Genomic DNA, 16,435 nt, shown 5'->3' with positions numbered 1-16,435 from the left:
GGGCTTTTTCCGGCTAGAGAGCCCCTCAAGTCATGCCCCTGGGGAGATGGGTTCTACCCCCCACCCCTCCCCCCCACTCCTCCATCCCCCACCCCTATCCTCTCCTCCCCACCACACTAGACAAGGCCTTCTGTGTCCAATCCAGCAGGACAGCACCAAGGAAACCACCATCTCCCTTGGCCTCAACACTCTTCTCCTTCCAATGTTTAAGCAGCCCGGTTATACTGTCAACTCTTTTGGAACCTTCCACTAAAAGCAAAACAAAACAAATATGTCTTTTTATGTGTGTTTCAAGGACATACTGTCACCCCATAGATTACATAGAAGACACTTTGTATCAAAATATAATCAATCAGGGAGTTCCCCTTGTGGCTCAGTGGTCAAGGAATCCGACTAGGAACCATGAGGTTGTGGGTTTGATCCCTGGCCTTGCTCAGTGGGTTAAGGATCTGGCGTTGCCGTGAGCTGTGCAGACGCAGCTCGGATCCTGTGTTGCTGTGGCTGTGGTGTAGGCCGGTGGCTACAGCTCCAATTACACCTCTAGCCTGGCAACCTCCATATGCCACAGAATCAGCCCTAGAAATGGCAAAAAAGACAAAAATAAAAATGAAAAAGTATACATATAACCAATCAACTACGAAACATATCTACAAAATACACATTGTGATTTAGAAAAAAAGGGGGGCAGGCCTTCCGAGCAGTCCCTTCCTCTACATTTTGACAGCCGAGCTAGATTTGTATAGATTATTATCAAAGAATCAACACACACAGGTTTCAGGAAAACCTCACATTCCAGATCCAACTGGATGTGCTGAAGAAATGTTCCTGGGTTGAAATTCCAGCTCCACAACTTACTAGCTACTGACCTAGAGTAGGTCACTCAACCTCTTGTTCCCTCACCTGTAAAGGAGAACGGGCAGGCTCCCTTGGGCTGACTGAGCTCTGCTTTGTCCCTCTAGATGCGGCCCTCTCCCTGCTCCACTCAGCTCTCAGACCCAGGAGGCTGATTTCTATGTACAAGGCAGTCCCTGCATTTCTTGCCCTCTGGCCTCTGGCTGATTGGGCCAATCGGAAGGCACCCGTCGAAGATTCTAGGGAAAAGAGTGGTTGGGGACCTGGTGCTGCCTGGCCAGACCACAGCTTGACAGGAGCTGTATTCTTTTACTGAAGTGCAATTCCAGAAACCACTCTCTCAGGTCACCCTTCCAGGGCTGGGAGGTAAAGGTTTCACACTTTGCCAGCCAGTCTGGGTGACTTCCCTTAACCTTGTCCACATCTTTTTGAATACAGTGGTCCCCCACTTACCTGTGCAGGATACGTTCCAAGACTCCCAATGGATGTCTGACACAACAGATAGTACTGAACCCCATATATACTATGATGGTTCCTGTACATACGTACCTGTGGTAAAGCTTAATTTGTAAGTTAAGCACAGTAAGAGACTAACAACAATACCTGTAAGAAAATCAAAGTTGTAACAATATACTGTAATAGAAGTCATGTGAATGTGGTCTCCCTCTCTCAAAATATTTCACTGCACATATTTAATGCCTTTTCCATCTTCACTAAACATTAATCCTGTACTTGGGCCATAACTTTCAGTTTGAGGTACGACCTCAAAACTAACATGCATGTCTTTTTCTTGCTTCCAAATTTCACAGATGGAATGGGTTAAGGATCCCGTGTTATCATTACAGTGCCTCTGATCACTGCTATGGTGCAGATTCAGTCCCTGACCCGGGAACTTCTATATGCCACAAGAACAACCAAAGAAAAAAAAAAAGGTTAAATGTAAATTTTATGTTATGTATATTTAGCCACAATTTTTAAATGTATTTAAGAAATATTTATTGCTCACTTATTGCACCAAACATTGCACTGGGGAAAAACAAACTGGAAGGATACTACGCCCATCAAGGGGGATCATCTCCTGCACTCGCCCCCATATACCCTGCGTTTCCACTGAACCATTTCCTAACTATGTCTGGCACTTTCATGCTGGAATACAAATTCCTTCGAGACAGGGGACTAGATCATATTCATCCAAATCCCTAGAACTTAACAAAATGTCAAGCACATAGAAACGCCTCAAATGGAGTTCCCGTCGTGACGCAGTGGTTAATGAATCCGACTAGGAACCATGAGGTTGTGGGTTCGATCCCCGCCCTTGCTCAGTTGGTTAACGATCCGGCGTCGCCGTGAGCTGTGGTGTAGGTTGCAGACACGGCTTGGATCCCGCGTTGCTGTGGCTCTGGCGTAGGCCAGTGGCTACAGCTCCGATTAGACCCCTAGCCTGGGAACCTCCATATGCCACGGGAGCGGCCCAAAGAAATAGCAAAAAAAGACAAAAATAATAATAATAATAATAATTTAAAAAAAAAGAAACGCCTCAAAAATAACAGTTGAGGAGTTCCTGTCAGAGCTCGACGGTAATGAACCTGACTAGTTTCCATGCGGATACGGCTTTGATCCCTGGCCTCGCTCAGTGGGTTAAGCATCTGGCATGGCCATGAGCTGTGGTGTAGGTGACAGATGCAGCTGGGACCCACATTGCTGTGGCTGTGGCGCAGGCTGAGAAATTTCTACCCAGAACTTTGACCCCTAGCCTGGGAACTTCCATGTGCTGCAGGTGTGGCCTTAAAAAGACTATATAAATATAAATACGTTATATTTATATATTTTATATATATATATAAAGACTGTAAATACAGTCCTAAAAAAGGCCTAGATAGGCCTATAAATATATATAGTCTTTTTAGGGCCACACCTGCAGCACATGGAAGTTCCCAGACTATACATATATAGTTGAAACAGTTGAATCATGAAGAAAAATCTAGCCCAAGAAGTCTGTTTTCTTTTCTCATGTCTTCTAATCAGTCAGTACTTAATACTTCTTTTTTTTTTTTTTTTTGGGTCTTTTTGCCATTTCTTGGGCGGCTCCCACAGCATATGGGGGTTCCCAGCCTAGGGGTCGAATCGGAGCTGTAGCTGCCAGTCTACACCACAGCCACAGCAACGTGGGATCCGAGCCACATCTGCGACCTACACCACAACTCACGGCAACACCAGATACTTAACCCACTGAGCGAGGCTAGTGATCGAACCCGCAACCTCATGGTTCCTAGTCGGATTCGTTAACCACTGCGCCATGATGGGAACTCCAATACTTCTTAAAGTTAGTTACCAACATTTTCAAAATGAAAAGAACAGAGCTTCATGCTAAACTCACTTTAAATTATTCTGTTCACAAATAATTCTATTAAGTGCATGAATTGTGGTGTTTCAAATCAGAACGCCTTTGTCTGCTAGCCATGTGTCCTTGGGCAAGTTACTGAGTAGCCCTAAGCCTGTTTTCTTTATCTGTTAAGTGACAAGGCTGACACTACTGTACTGAACAGCTTTTGCTTTTCTATCCAAATCTGTTGGCCAATCTCCTGGTGACAGTATAACAATATTCTGCTGGAGAAACACCCTTGCTCCTAATTCTTAGTCTATGGTTCAGGGATAAAACCTGTAACCAAGACCAAGCCCTAGACTAGTGTGGAACTCGGGCCACGGGAACAGGCATGGGACCCAATCAAAGCCAATGACCAGAGCCTATCATTGCCAACAAAGCTGGGATAGAGGCTCCCACCTTCCAGATGGACTTAAATCCCAGACTACATAAGCTCTATAAACTCTAGAGCTCTTCCATCCATTCTGCAGTGAAAAGGGGCCTAAAAATGGTGCTAACTCAAAGAAAGCAAACCAAGAAATGTGAAGATGGAATTCAGGTGCTGATAATTATGCTTGAGCCCTAAATCGAGCCAGACTTGAAGTTTCTTCCTCTGGACTGAGGAGTTATCAGAACCAAAATAATGTTCTTTTTTTTCACTCAAAATAGTCTGAGCTTTGGGGTTCCTGATCCTTGCAACAGAATTGAATCCTAATTAAGTATCTCCTGAAAAAATTATTACAAAGATGAAATACATATATGGAGAGCACACACTCAATAAACGGAAGCTATTAATGTCAACAGCAGCCATAGTTCATTGCTGTGGTGGAAGGTTCCGGTTTCTTCCGGGGATCACTTCTAACTCATGCGCTCTGTTCTTAATTTCTGCCTTCATTGTTCTCCAGTGATATTCTATCATAAGGATAGAGACAGAGGTCTAGTGAGGACCAAGCCTGGCTGTCCCTACTGCCTAATCCCACACCCTGACAGACATCACTAATTGACTGCAGCACTCTTTCCTACTGAGAGCCTGGACCCAGCCTTGGCTTCCTCTTTGGACTCGGCACTTCAGGAAGCCACTACCAATCAATCAAAGATGACAGGCAAAATGAAACCAGTTGTCTCTGCTCCAGAACAGCAGTTGGCAGGTTTTCTATAAAGAACTGGGTAGTATTTTAGGTATGGTCTCTACTACATCGTCTTTTTTGTGTTTTGACTTGTTTTGTTTACCACCCTTTGAAATGCAAAAGGCTTTTTGTTTTTAAATGTTTCATTTCATAAAAGCCCCCTGGTCTGGAGTCTTGAAATCAGATTCTGGAGCTGTCCCAGAGATCCAGGCGCTATCTTATATTCCTCTGCAGGGCTCTTGGGCGCTCAGTCACCGAGCCCTTGGAAATGCCACCTCAGTCGGAAGTGCATCCACAGAATGCACTGAATTGCCTGAAATGTACTAAGGAACTTAGATGACAGGAGACTTCCTGTTCTCATCAATCCTAGGACACACTGAAACCCACACTCTGAGGGAGCAAAAATCCAAGGAAGAGCTACAAAGCCCATGCATGTGGTAACCTTCACCTCTGCCTCCAGAACCAAACTCACTGCACAATCCCTCGGAGAGCCGACCCACCACTCCCCACGGCCAGTCGGAGATGTCCAACATTGTTATGAGGAAAGTAAGGAAATAGCTCAGATCACTACATTTCTCCATCGTTAGTCTGATCCCTTAAATTAAGAAAAAAAAATCTCTGAAATTATTCCAAGATAGTTTTGTCATATTTCTTTTAACCAACACTTGATTCTTCAGTATTCCTGAAAGTTTTTTATTGCAGAGTAGTATGACTGATGTTCACTTGTTCATCTAACAAACAACTATGGACAATCACAGGGCACCTCTCAAGGCATTTACTGCTAAGGAAGACCTATGTAGATGCTGATGCAGAGTGATGAGAGAGGTGTGTGCTTGGGAATATTCCAGCAAGAAGCAATGGCAGCTCAGTCAGCTAGCAGGGACAAAGTCCCAAGAGGTCTGCCGGGAGGCAGCATCCCTGCAGCTGAGGAAGGAAGAATGCCTAGGAGTTGACCAGACAAGGAAGGGTGGGAAGACGACAGGTCCTGAGACTCAGTGGCTTGAGCCAAGGCTACACATGGGGAGGCTTAGGAGATAAGGTTGGCAGGCTCGTGAAAGTCTTGGAGTTCAAACTCTATCCCGAAAGCCACAGAAAACCTCTGAAGGAAATTAAGCCGAATAACTGGCTTAGATTTTTGTCTCGAAACCAGCATTCTAGTTTCGGTTTGCAGAATTGACTGAAGCAAGAATGTCCTGATTTGAAGCAAGGAGCCAGCTTGTGAAGACTATTGGAACACTCAGGGAAGAAGAGATGAGGTTATAAACTAAATCAGTGACAAGAGGAACTGAGAGAAGGAGGCAGACATCAACAACAACAAAAAAATAATAAGAGCTCCATTTATGCAGCACTTGCAGATGACAAGACACTGTGAAGTGCTTTCTTTGCATTCATTCACTTTATCTCCTGAACTAGGTTTGGTACCTATTATCAGCTGCAAGCCGAAGATTAGGAAACACAGAGGTTAAGGAGCCCAAGGGGTTCCCTTGTGGCTAAGCACATTAAGGATCCAGCATTGTCACTGCTGTAGCTCTGGTCACTGCTATGGCGCATGTTTGATCCCTGGCCGGGGAACTTCCACAGGCTGCAGATGTGGCCAAAGGGGGGGGGAGGCAAGGAGCCGAAAGTCTAAGAACCATTCATGTCCCAACTAGAATTCAAATCCAGCAGTCTGGCTGCTCCTCACAGCCCACTCTGCTAAGCACACGTACAGACAGTGGGTATTTAGTATGGACTCGGATATGCTGAAAGGAAGGAGACTCTGGGGCAAATGCCAAGGGTCTGGCTTAGGTACCTGAACATTTGGATTTCAAGCTGCTTACGCCTCCCCTTCTGAAGGAAGCCCCAACCCCAAATCTGTATTTAGCCCTCAACCAGCACCTCTCAGGTCCTCACACTCTTTCCATCACCCACCACCCCTTTCTCCTCTGCAGTCCTGTCATTCTGCATTTGACCCTAAAACACAGGCATCTCCCCGTTGGAGTGAAAAACTCACAAGCATTGCCAATGACGTCTAAGAAACCCTGAGAGCAAAGCCTCCTGTTGGTAATACAGAGGCTCAGGTCTGTTATTTTCAGATCAGTCAGAAGTGGGAAAACTTAAGCAAGCCCATGTGGTTTCCTTCTCAGCGAGTGAGACCTCGGCAGTCCTTCTTCGGTGTTTCACACCAGTTGCCCTAAGGAGTGGAACATGTACCGCGACTGGGGGCCAGGGCTTAACAACAGAAGCATGCTGGCCTGGTCTGCAGCCCCACACAGACCCGCAGAAAGAAAGTGGCCCTGGCGGGGAGACCTTCAGAGAGCCAACTGGCTTTTTCTCCAAGTATGAAAGTTAAAGCAAGCATCTGCAGCAAAAAACTTGTGTATTTCCTGCGGACAGGGAGACCTCCTGCCCCTCCCGGGCTGATACAACCCACTTTGCACATCCTGCTTCTCTGGGAGCTAAAAATAAATCGGTATGCACTGAAAAACACTCAAACACATCTCCCCAGCACACCCCTTCCCGACTCCTCGAGGGCAAGAGACACAAATCTTTCAGGTCCTGAGTCCAAAATGCAAACCACTTCCTCCTCTAGGTTCAACTGGCGCCTTTTGGTGGTTCCCAAAGCCCCCTCCCCAGGCGCCCACAACTCGCAAATGCCTACTGCCGCGGCTCCGGGCCAACTCGAAGGCCTGGAGCCGGCGGGTGCCCACGACCCCAGCCTCCTCCCTCCCTTCCCCCCAACCCCGGGAGGGATGCTTCTGGGGTCCGGGCCACCAGGCGCACGAACGCCCCCTTCCGATGCAGCGCGCCCCTAATCCTGCCTGCCCTGCACGCCTCTGCGCGTCCCTCTGCAAAGTTGCTCTCTTCTTTTTCGCCACCATCCTCAAGGTCTGTGGTTTTGTTTTATGTTCCCTCAAAGGCATTGAGGGAAGGACAGGGGAACTGACAAGATGAGCTGCGCCCGGGCGGGGCTGCGGGGACCGGGTCCCCAGGACTTCGCGCTCCTCGCGCCCACCCCGGCGCCCGCCGCGCCCGGAGCGCGCGGGTCCCCTCAGCAGCCGCTCACGGCGCCACCGCCCCCGCACACCCGCCCCGGCTGCGACTCCGAGTCCACTCTGGCTTCGGAGAAGCCGAGGGAAGGCGCTGCGACTCACCGCCTCTGCCGCTCCCGGTGTCTGTGTCGCCGCGGGTGAGGCGGCGGCAGTGGCGGCGGCAGCGCCTTCCCTCCGCCCGCCTCCCCCTGGACAGCACCGCCGCCTGCCGCGCCCCCCTCCCCAGCCTCGCTCGCAGCCTCCCGCGTGGCGGCCGCCAACCCCCCCTCCCCAGTGCGACTCCGAAGGCAGCCTCCCCAAGGTGGGCGGGCCGCTGGGGTGCAGGGGGCCAAGCTGGGGCGCGGCGTTTGCAGGTGCAGTGAACACCCCATGTGGCCCCGGGGCCGCCACGAGCTTATCATCGCCATTGTACCCCTAGTCCCAGCCCACTCCCAGGCTTTCAGCTAGGCTACACTGGCACTTTCCAAGGGGTCCCCATCCGTTTGCGTGTTACGGGCGTGGGAAGGCCAGATTCAACATAGAGCATCACCTTCTAGGCTTCCTTCCGTTGGGAGACCCTAGGGTCCCCGCTACGCAGCTGTGAAGTTCAAGGGAAACTTGGAAGGACAGACCCACCAGGTGGGGTGAGCTGCTTTGCCCCATCAGTGTGTTCTCCGCCCAGAGCTTAACAAAAAGCTGGAAAGAAGGCCACCTAAGGGCTCTCTTACCACCACCCCCTACGTCCCCCCCCACCCCGCCTCCTGTCGCCCAATGGCAGAATGTCACCAAATTTTCCATCTCCCCTGGAGATGATGAGAAGCAAATGTCTTGTCAATTTATTCAAGCAATATTTATCAAGTTACTGCCAGTACATGTTCCTGTACTGCTGTGCTGGCCGCTCATGACCTCTCAAAAAACCACCATCATTTCCAGTGCTTGTCAACCCCAGCAATATTTCCAGAACCCACCGAAGATCTCAGTAGCAAGTCAAATCCATGGATTCAAACACTTGCTGGTTACAAATAACCAAAAGGCACTGTGTAAAGCCGTAAAGGCCCCTGACTTGTCCATGCTTGTTAAAATGATGACAAAAATCTTTTAATGTGACTAACAGTTATAGAAATGACAGTTACATTTAGGTCCAAACATCCGCCAACTTTGATTTGAAAATCAAGCACAAGGTTCAGCTGACCAAAACCATCCTCTTGGTTCTGCTTTCCATTTCCACATCATTTACTCCTTCAGGCAAAGCTTAAAGAAACAAAAGTGATCTGAGAGGACATTGAAGCATTATTGGATGCTAAAATTTGTTCTTGAATTCTAGCGGATTAGTCTGGGGGGATTGCCTTCCTGGATGCACTTTGGAATCACTTAGGGAATTGGATTTTGTGTGTGTGTGTTTTTACTGGCAGGCCTGGGCTCCACCCGCACAGATTCTGATTTAACTGCTGGGGGTGCAGCCTTGCCTGGGGTTTTTACAAGGGCCCCAGGAGATTCTGATGTGCAGCCAGGGTTGGAAACCCAGGGATGAGCCAATCACCAAACACAGCCAAAGGCAATGGGATGACAAACAAGGAAGTTTTGATGCAGGGAAAGGTCTGAGCAGGTATTGCAAACTCAAATGTCCCTAAGGGATTAAAAACAAGTAACAAAGAAGTGACTTTGGCTGGTTGTACAGGGGCAAACTGGGAAGGACATCAAGCCCTAAAAAGGACAGTCTCATTTTTCCGCGTGGGAAATGCAGGTCCAGGCCGGCTGTTAAGTTGGGCTTATTTTCATTTGGATTTTGTTTTGTCTCTCTGCCTCCAGAGAAGCCAAGAACCCACATGTAATGTGAACTCTTCTAATTTTAAAGTGTTGGTAACTAATTTTAAAAATACTTTAAATGCTCCATAGGCTTTAAAAAAAAAAAAAATCTGTAGGCCACAAGGGGTCCCTAGATTATCATTTCGTAACCTGTGGTCTGGGCAGTTTAGGCCTGGTCATTGCCTACAGACTGCAGGCAGAACTTCAGTGAGTAGAAGGCAGTGGTGAGAAAGTGGCCGTGCTTGGGGTCAGGGTGTGTCTGAGGGAGAACGATTTTAAAACCCACTTTCTCTATTTTTTAATTTTGCTTTAATGACCTCTGCTTTAAAAAAACAAACAAACAAAAAAAACCTTTGTTAAAATATAACACATGTAGCATACAATTCACCCATTTAAAGTATACAATTTGGGAGTTCCCTTGTGGTGTAATGGGTTAAGGATCCAGCATTTTTATTGCAGTGGGTGGCTCAGGTCCCTACTGCGGTTTGTCTTCAATCCCTGGCCCAGGAACTTCCACATACCCTCAGGCATAGCCAAAAAAATTTAATTTAAAAAATAAAAAATTTACAATTTGATGTTTTTAGTATATTCAGAGGGGTACAATTACCACTGCAATCAATTTTAGAACAGATTTTGATCACCTCACAAAGAAATGCCGTGTTTATTAGCATTCATATCCTTTTTTTTCCCAACTGCTAGCCCCTTGCAACCATTAATCTACTTTTTTTGCTCTATAGATTTGCCTATTATAGAAAGCTCATATAAATTAAGGTCTTCCTACCATATGAAATCTTTTGTGACTGCTTTCTTTCATTTAGCATGATATTTTCAAGGTCCATCCATGTCATCAATACTTCATTCCTTTTTATGAACAAGTGATATTCCATAGTATAGATATATATTTTGTTTATTCTTCAGTTGAATATTTGGTTTGTTTCTACTTTGGGGCTATTATAAATAAGGCTGCTATGAATATTCATGTATAGGTTTTTGTGTGGATGTATGTTTTTGTTTTTCTTTTCTTTTTTTTTGTCTTTTGTCTTTTTAGGGCTGCACCCACAGCATATGGAGGTTTCCAGGCTAAGGGTCTAATCAGAGCTGTAGCCGAAGGCCTATGCCAGGGCCACGGCAACGCGGGATCCGAGCCTCATCTTCGACCTACACCACAGCTCAAGGCAATGCTGGATCCTTAACCCACGGACCAAGGCCAGGGATCAAACCCGAAACTTCATGATTCCTAGTTGGATTCGTTTCCACCGCGCCTCGATGGGAACTCCTGTTTTTTGTTTTTCTTGGGTTTATATCTAGGAGTAGAATTGCTGAGTCACATGGTAACTCTATGTTTAACATTTTAAGGAACTTCCACACTGGTTTCCAAAGCAGCTGCACCATTTTACATTTTCATCAGCAGTGTTTGAATGGTCCAGTTTCTCGACACGCTTGCCAGCACTTGTTATTTGCCAGTTTTTAAGTATACATCATCTTAGTGCATGTGAAGTGGTATCTCATGGTTCTGATTTGCATTTTTCACAGCTAATGATGTTGATCATCCTTCCATATGGTTATCTTCTTTGGAGAAATATTCAGATCCATTACGCTTTTTAACTTAGCTATTTGTCTTTTTTATGTATTATTCAGGTAATGTGTTCTTTGTCTATTCTAGTTATAAGTCCTTTGTCAAATAGGTAATTTGAAAATATTTCCCCTCATTCTGTCTTTTCATTATTTTGGTGGTATCCTTTGAAGCAAAAAAAGTTGGGTTTTTTTTAAATTTTGATGAAGTATAAATTATCTGTTTTCCTTTGTTGCTTGTACTTTTGGTGCTGTATCTAAATGACTTTGTCTAACTCAAAGGCACAAAAATTTATACCTAAATGTTGGCCCTACTTTCTAAAATGCTCTTTAGCTGTGTGATACAGGCACTTGAAACAACTAGCCTTGAGTCCATGCTAAGAGTGTCCCACTTCCAGTGGTCTAATGTGCTGAGACAGACCTCTGGCATTTGGTCAACTCTGGGCACTGAATTGCAAGCTTTTCTCAAGGAAGTAACCAAGTGTGTGAATTTGGGGCTAGCTAAGTCAACAGTGCCATGCATTCATGCATCTACTCCCGCAAATATTTCCTAAGGGCCTCCTATGTGCTTTGAAATATTCTAGGTCCTCAGGACATAGCACTAAACAAAGCAGGCAAGATTCATGTTCCAGAGACAGTAAATAGATAGGTGATAGATGATAGATAGAACACATAAGATTCACATCGAATAAGTCCTATGTCAAGAATTCACATAGAGTTATACACTGGAAGAACCAGGGAAAGAGCTAGGCAGAGAAAACATGGGAAAAGCTCCAATTTGAGGGGAAAACACATAGCTTTTTCGGAGAACACAAATCATGTGACTGAAGCTTAGTGGGTGTCTTTGGCTGGACTCCCTAGAAAGTCGAGTCCAAGCAAAAGGTTAGGTGATAGGACCATAGGAAAGTGAAATCGCAGGAAAGGACTGAAAGAGAAGAGGAGTGAGTCCGGAAGAGAGGGAGTGCAGCTGCGAGGAAGTATGTTACACAGCTGATGGTTGTGCTCAAGCCTGCAGGAAGCACGTAGGAACCACGTAGGAGGGAGCATGGAGGCATCAGTGGACAGGCTGAAGAAGAATTCAAGAGGACCATGTTGATTTCTGGTCTACGGAGAAGCAACATAGTGCTTCTGAAGCTTCAAACATCTATCCGGGGTCAGGGAAAGAGTACCGGTGTGTTAGGAAGAGAGAAGATGTGTTTGCAGGCTCCTTTCTCCCATGGGTCAGTCTTAACTGGGGATCCGCACTCCAACTGCATGTCAGTGGTCACCACGCAGGGGTCCGGCCAGGAGGAGGGAAGTCCCAAGGCAGAAGGCCAAAGGCATATGGTGAGAGGTGAGGCATTGTTGGGCTGTACTCAAGACCAAATGGAGAGATTCCATCCGAGGTAGTGACAGAAGTAGCAGCAACCTGGCTCTATTACCATGGCTCGATTTACTCGAGCAGGTTGGTGCCTTATCATCAGTGGACCTGGGGCATCAAATGAGGACAGTACAATGGGCTCAAAGGGGGAGTGTGAAAGACAATGTGGTCAGAGGGGCAGGGCCAGGTCATGCACTGCTTTGCAAGTCAGGATAAAGAATACAGAACTTAGCTTGGAATTTATTCTAAGAATAATACAAAACCAATGAAGGCCCTTTAAAAATTTTTTTTTAATTTATATACAGTAAAATTCACTTTTTAAAGGAACAGTTTGGCAAATTTTGATAAATCCTTCACCACCATCAAGATTCAAAATGGCACCATCACTCTGAAAATGTTGCTGCCTCTTGTAGTCAGGCACTCCCCCTGCTCTAACCCTGGAAAACACTGATTTTTTTTTTTTTCTTCTACATGTTGTCCATTCAAGAATGTCATATCATGGAGTTCCCTGATGGCTTAGTGGATTAAGGATCCAGGGTTTTGACTGCTCTGGCTTGAGTCACTGCTGTGGTACAGGTTCAATCCCTGGCCCAGAAACTTCTACATGCCAGGGGCTCAGACAAAGAGAAAAAAAAAAATGTCCTATCAGTGAAATCATGCAAGATGTAGCTTTTCAGAATTCCCTTTGTGGCTCAGCAGGTTAAGAACTCATGAGGATGCAGTTTCAATCCATGGCCTCTCTCAGTGAGTTAAGGATCCAGTGTCACTTCAAGCTGTGGCATAGGTCACAGATGTGGCTCGGATCTGGCATTGCTGTGGCTGTGGTGTAGGCCAGCAGCTGTAGCTCCAACTCAACCCCTAGCCCGGCAACTTCCATGTGCTGCAGGTTCCACCCTAAAAAGAAAAAAAAAGAAAGATGTAGTCTTTCAAAACCAGCTTCTTTCACTGAGTACAATGCATGTGAGATTCATCTGTGTTGTTGAGTACAAGTTATTTATCCACTCACAGTTGAAGGAAGTTTAGGTTATTTCCAGTTTAGGGAAACTATGAATAAAACAACTGTAAATATTGGCCTACAGGCTTTTGTGTGAATAGAAATTATCAATTCACTTGGGTAAATACACAGGACTGGGTTTTCTGGCTCCCACAGTGAGTATATGTTTACTTATATAAGAAACAGCCAAACCACTTTTGAAATTACATTCCCAAGAGCAATATATGAGTGTTTGGTTGTTCTGCATTCATTCCAGGATTTGATATGCAAAGGTTTTTGTTTTGTTTTATTTTAAACCATTTTAAATGGTGTGTAGTAGTTTTTGCTTATTTGACACCTATTGCATTCCACTAAAATACCTTTTCCAAAAATGTTCTGTGTCTTAATTGATTTGCTTGCTTATTGAAGAGTTAGATACTGGATACAAATTCTTTGTTAGTTAGGTGATTTGAAAATATTTTTCTCCCAGTGGGCATTCTCTTACCATGATCCTTTACAGAGCAAAAGATTTCATTTTGATGAAGTCTAATTGATCAATTTTTTCCTGTCTAATTGATCAACTTTTTCCTTTATGCATCAGATTTATGGTATCGTATCTAGTAACTCTTTGCCTAATCCCAGGTCACAAAGATTTTCTCCTAAAAGTTTTACAGTTTTAGATTTTATATTCAGCTCTATGATCCATTTTTCAGTTCATTTTTGTACAAAGCATGAGGTCAAGGTTTGGGGTTTGTTTGTTTTTTTCCCTGTCTTTTTTAGGGCCATTCCTGCAGCATATGGAAGGTCCCAGGCTAGGGGCTGGCCCACGCCAGAGCCACAGCAACGCCAGATTCAATCCACATCTGTGACCTACATTACAACTCACAGCAATGCCAGATCCCTAACCTAGTGAGACCAGGGATCAAATCTGGATCCTCATGGTTACTAGTCAGATTCGTTTCTGATGAACCACAACAGGAACTATTTTTTTTTTTTTTTGCTTATGGATATCCAATAGTTTCAACACTATTTATTGAAAAGACTATTTTTTTCCTCCATTTAATCACCTTGCACCTTTGTCAAAAACCATTTAACCCTATTTGTGTGGATTTATTTCTGACTCACACATGGATCTATGTGTCCGTGCTTTTGTCAGTACCACACTGTCTTCCTTACTGTGGGGTTTTTTTGTTTGTTTGTTTGTTTGTTTTTGTTTTTTTGTCTTTTTGACGTTTCTAGGGCCACTCCCTCGGCATATGGAGGTTCCCAGGCTAGGGGTCTAATCAAAGCTGTAGCTGCCAGCCTACACCACAGCCACGGCCACGCCAGATCCGAGCCGCATCTGTGACCTACACCACAGCTCACGGCAACGCCGGATCCTTCACCCACTGAGCAAGGCCAGGGACCGAACCCGCAACCTCATGGTTCCTAGTCGGATTCGTTAACCACTGAGCCGCAACGGGAACTCCTACCGTGGTTTTTAATGAGTCTTGACATCAAGTGGTACAAATCCTCCAACTTTGTTCTTTTTCAAAACTGTCTTAGCGTTCTTATCTCTTTTGCCTTTTCACATACACTTAAGAATCACCATGTCAGTATCTATAAGACCCCTGACATTTTTATTGTGATTGCATTAAATCTATAGATCAATTTGGGGAGAATTAACATCTTAAAAATGTTCAGTTTTATAATCCATGAACATGATAAATATCCATTTACATCTTTGACTTCTTGTTTTTTAGTTTTGAACATAAAGATCCTGCATATCTTTAGTCTTATCACTGTATTTCTTTTGCTGTGTACTATTGAACATGTAAATTTCCATCTTCAGTGGTTTATGGCTTATGTATAGAAAATATGATTGGTTTTTGTAGACCGGCTTTGTATCCTGTGACCTTGATAAACCCACTTTATAGTTCTAGGAACTTCTTTGTAGAATCCTTGGGATTTCCTATGAGGACAATCATGGCATTGGGGAATAGGGAGAGTTTTCTTTCCTCTTTTCTAATCTCTATGGCTTCTCTCTCTTTTTCTTACCTTATAGTACTTGCTAGAACTTCTAGTTTTATGTTGAATGACAGTAGTGAGAGCAGACATCCTTGCCTTGCTACTGATTGTCAGAGAAAAGAATTCAGTCTGATGAGGGGGGTACTTTGGGTTGTGTCCCGTGGAGGGAACAAGTGGTGTATCCTCTGTGTATTCTAGAACCAGGATTTCTAAAAAGAACCCCCACACACTCCACAGGCAATTCTTTTTTTTTTTTTTTTGTCTTTTTGCTATTTCTTGGGCTGCTCCCGTGGCATATGGAGGTTCCCAGGCTAGGGGTCGAATCGGAGCTGTAGCCACCAGCCAACGCCAGAGCCACAGCAACGCGGGATCTGAGCCGCGTCTGCGACCTACACCACAGCTCACGGCAACGCCGGATCGTTAACCCACTGAGCAAGGGCAGGGACCGAACCCGCAACCTCATAGTTCCTAGTCGGATTCGTTAACCACTGAGCCACGACGGGAACCCCCACAGGCAATTCTGATGTCTAGATAGATGTGGAAACGACTAGGCTCTTTGCTCCCTTCTGGTTCTTAAATTCTACAAGACAAGCTCTTTTATTCAACAACAAATATTTATTCAGTGTTTTCGATGTGCTGGGTAGAATCTTCTCTCTATATACAGAAATGAAGGCTCAGCATGCACCCTCACCACCTAGGGTCTAGCAGGGAGGGCTCACACAGCAGCCCGTGGTGCAAGGCAATGTTGATGTTCTGATGCAGGAACGCACTTGCTCTACCCACTCACTTCCCTAGATCCTCGAAGGAGAGAACACCTGCCTACTGAGATCTAACTGAAGACACTGAGCATTACATCAAAGCCATATTCCTCGGAGTTCCCGCTGTGGCACAATGGCATCGGCACATCTCTGCAGCACTAGGAGGCAGGTGCCATCCCTGGCCCTGCACAGTGGGTTAAAGGATCCAACTGCAGCTTGGATCGGATCCCTGGCTTGGGAACTCCATATGCCATGGGGCAGCCCCCCAAAAAAGAAAAAAGCTATATTCCTCATAGCCACCCCAAAGCCAGTCTTTTCCAGATTTTGCCCACAGAGGAGTCTTCCTCTTGGTTATGAAGCCTCAGAACTTGTGGGCTCCCTTTGAGATACTTTGAGCCTGTCATCTTCCATAGGAGTTTTGAATTTCTCCTATCTCCTATTTCCTCTTCAACCAGTTCTATAAAAGGATCTCATGTAAGTGTCTCTTCCTTCATCTCCCATCAGGGGTGATCCTATCTTCATACCCCTTCATCTAGATTGTGATGTTTTTAACCTCCTACATGTGTATTTAATAACATAGTTTCATTTAATTATAGCTCATGCCCAC

General features: G+C 45.3%; 1 protein-coding gene across 12 annotated transcripts in view; it reads right to left on the bottom strand.

Moving 5' to 3' along the window:
* NCALD (neurocalcin delta) overlaps positions 1-8,039 on the bottom strand; it is a 454,841-nt gene extending 446,802 nt beyond the window's left edge. For 6 of the 12 annotated variants that reach the window (NM_001445053.1, NM_001445051.1, NM_001445056.1 and 3 more), the window contains exon 1: positions 7,476-7,622. The gene's annotated coding sequence lies outside the window, so the exon portion shown is untranslated. Of the gene's footprint in view, positions 1-7,475; positions 7,623-7,902 lie in introns of those variants that run through there. The other 6 variants (XM_085020453.1, XM_085020466.1, XM_085020460.1 and 3 more) reach the window with 2 other exon arrangements.
* Between the last annotated feature and the right edge of the window lie 8,396 nt (positions 8,040-16,435).

This window comes from Sus scrofa, chromosome 4 (genome assembly GCF_054392235.1).
Source record: "Sus scrofa isolate SSC_HxYL_T2T_F1_AM1 chromosome 4, Sscrofa_HxYL_maternal_Yorkshire_Landrace_v2.0, whole genome shotgun sequence".
Lineage (NCBI taxonomy): Eukaryota > Metazoa > Chordata > Mammalia > Artiodactyla > Suidae > Sus > Sus scrofa.
This window is presented reverse-complemented; position numbering and strand designations above follow the sequence as displayed.